Here is a 3,773-nt window from a genome sequence, read left to right as displayed (position 1 = left end):
TTGCTGTGGTACAGCCTCAGTTTTTGACATACCTCTGATATCCCGACACATTTCCATTGCTGGATAAGAAAGACAAAACCAACTTTGTTGAGTAAAGGAGAGGGAGGATGAGGAGGAGGAGGATTTTGAAGAGAAGGGGAAGGAGAATGAGAGGTAGAAGAAATCTACATTAACACCTTGCACTCTGTGTGAATTTGATGTATTCTAAAAGGAACTGGAACTCACAAAGTTTGTTTCCAAAAAAGATGTTACTTGCTACTGACCAGCAATAAAACTGAAAATGTTTTCAGCCATGATGAGTACTACCACACAAAAACATTTGTCCTTGGTTTTGAACCCCCCCCACCTACGGCAAAATATTGTAGATGTCAAACTCAGGAATATGATGTAAATTCTTGAATCATTTTATATGCACTGTATCAATTGGCAAGTGACCAAAGATTTCATTAGCTTATAAAAGTGATAAGGAATTCTTGAATAAAAAGTCTAAATAATAGGACCATTTATTACAAAAATGAAAACCATTTGAATTAAATAAAGAAGACTTTGATGAATTTTTATGTTTAATGTTCATTCCATTTGCATCAAGCAAACTAACTCTTCAAAATGAAATTCACATAATAAAACTACATAGAATTTCTCAATGTATACAGTAAAATCAAATGACAATATTTCAAGAATATTCTCCACAGTAGAGTAATGAGTGAATTAACAAAGTAATCAAGTTTACACTTTGAAATGGAATTACAAAATAGTATTTGAAGAATTATAACTGAATTTAATACTTGCATTGATATCTTTCAAAGCAAAATCTGCAATTCTCAACGGGCAATTAAGCAATTTGAAAAACCACAGTGAGTTGGGTCAGTGACTTGACATTTGCTCTCCGGACAGTTCGTCCTGTCTCAATTTTCTCTGAAAACTTAAGCCGACAGAAAGAATTTGTCCCCATGCTGGTATTATGTTAGCAATTTTCCAAAATAAGCAACTAGCATCAAGCCGAAGATTAGAAGAAGCCTCTGACATTCAATCATAGCTAAAGTTTTATTATTTATTTTTTTGGAAAATTTTTCCTCCATTCAGCTTGTCTTTTGTTCAATCTTGCATTTCCTCTTGATAAGAGCTAGTTGAAAATTTTGAGCATCCCTTTAATACTTAGCAGCACCTCTTAATAGAGAGCATGACTCTGGATCAAGATACTGTAAAGATTAAGATTAAAAGGGTATGTATTTGAGTTCAGGTTTTATGTTTGTCTTCATGAGCCAATTATTCATGTTTCCTTTAGAATTTTTATTGGCAGAGCAAATGTCAGTGGCACAGCTGTAAACTGTCATTATGCCTGCCCAAAAAGAAATTGAAAAAAATAATTCCTGAATCGAATATATAAGAATACAGTCTATAATTAATGTTTGTTGGGTACTAGTAATACAATGGTCTCTAGTTGTGTGCAAAATGATTATGGTTTTTATTGCTAATGAATTTATCATTGGTACAAATAATAACATTTCAAAGGTAAAACCAGAGGCAAGATATTCATATGAAAATTAGTTTTCAGAATTTCTCATCTACACTGTATATTGATAATAATTTTAAAATGTTTTGATAAAATTATATCAATAATCTAATTTCCTTTTCCTTTTAAAGGCAGTAAATATGAAAGAAATATTAAGTGTATGGATAGACTATTCCAGAAGAATTAATTTATGGGCATTACAAGTATTACTCTCTCCAGTACCAGACAGTCTATAAATTTGAATTAATTTTGCAACTCATTTATTTATTTTCTTATTAAAATGGAGCCATGTTGAATCAAAAGCCTACAGGCACAAAGTTAGCTCAAATGGAAAAAAAAAACAAACCAATTTTTTTTACTTTTGGTGAATGAAGACATTCCATATTTTCTAGAATAAACAATAAATATCACCAAAATTTCATGGGTGAATAAATCAAGAGAAAATATTATTCGGCTTACTCGATTATGAATGCTAAAGAGGGAATGCAGCAGAATAATTTCTGTATCATTTCTGACCATGAACTCGTTATAATTTCACTGTAATATGTTTGTTCATATGGTGATACAAGGTATTTATAATATCCACCTCATGTAATGTACAAATGTATATTATGTAAATGAAATAGTTGTGGAGTAATGTATAAAGTAATAAAAAAGAAAAGACTGAATCAATTCTGTGTACATTTGTGATCATTGCATAGAAATATTTCATACCACTTTTTGGCAAATGATTATTATATTCTGGATGCGTAATATTAAAAAAAATTTGCATTTGAGATTAATTTCTTGATGACCGTCTGGTATATACTCTAAACCTCTAAAACATGTTGCAAATTAAATAAATACAATTGATTTCAGCTGCTCTAACTCCAAAATCTCCCTCCAAAGGTCAATGCTAACAAATCTTGAAAAACTATTTACAGTTGAATCTATTGGTTTGAATTGTACTTCAAAACCAAGTATTGAATTACTAAAGAATTTCGATTTTCTCTCATATGCTCTTTTGTTGATATCTTAATTTCAAAATAGCAGTTTCTTTTTGAGTCATCTAACTCCTGCACTATATACACCATTGTCACGATGCAATGGTGTAATAACATCATCAATATGAAACTAAAAATCAAACACAGCTGCACTGTTAACAAGAGAGGGCATCCTTTCAAAGGAGCATTTCATGAAACTGATTTAAACTATTGTTATAAGCTACTTTAATACTTGCAACTGATTGGCTCAGAGCAAGATAGTCAGTGAATGTGATACATACCAGTATTCACATTCATTCCTGTCATCTTGGTAACTAGGGAATATGAAAATATGCTTAAAATTTGGGGCCCTCTTTTATAACTTGGCCAAGATGTTACAGGCTACTGAAATTATGCCATTTCATTGGCTAATAGTGAATTTATCATATAAACTCTGCATTTGTCATTGATAACACATTTTATTGAGCAAGTAGCATCAATTCTGTTCTTCCTGAAGTCCCATCCTACGACTTCATCAGTCATTCAGTATTTGCTCTCTCTCTCTAACCACCATACTAATCTCCATCTGCCTACATGTTGAATTAATCCCATCATCATTGCATTGGTGTGGTGCTACCTTATAAGGGATACTTGATATCCATCAAATTTCCTCCAAGTGGGTGTTTCATAAAGTTGTTCGTAAGATCCGAACAACTTTACGAATGACTGGTTATCCTTCCTTAGGCACTAAATCAACAATGAAAATTTAGTGCGTATCCTTTACCAGAAGGAGCACCAGTCGTTAGTAATGTTGCTCGTAATTTACAACAGCTTTATGTAAACATCCAATGGAATATTTCAAAATGTTGCAATTGTGACCTTGACGTGAAGGCAAGGGTAAGAATCATTACTGTTCTTTTGACATTTCATCATTTCCCGCTGCATACAGCGATGAAGGACCTCACCTTAGCTCCCTGTATCAGTAAATTAAATTGGCTTTTCATATTAGATTCCATCTTAACAGAGATGACTTTAAGACCATCACTTTCCTTCATGCTGTTTGCATCACTCATGTTTTCTATCTCCTTTCCTACTTATCGGGATTTCAACAAATCCCTCCATCACTTTCTTTGACGAGGTTCACAGTTCATCTTCCTTTCATTATTCCTCCCTCCATCTTTCCTTCCGGAGCACGACCCATCACTGCTTGCTTCGAGGATGCTTGCATCATTGCTCGGTCTGTGACAAGATCTATCTTTCTCCAATTGTTCCTCTGACTGTCCTTTTGATTACTTTCA

This window comes from Lytechinus variegatus, chromosome 7 (assembly GCF_018143015.1).
Source record: "Lytechinus variegatus isolate NC3 chromosome 7, Lvar_3.0, whole genome shotgun sequence".
Classification (NCBI taxonomy): Eukaryota; Metazoa; Echinodermata; class Echinoidea; order Temnopleuroida; family Toxopneustidae; genus Lytechinus; species Lytechinus variegatus.
This window is presented reverse-complemented; position numbering follows the sequence as displayed.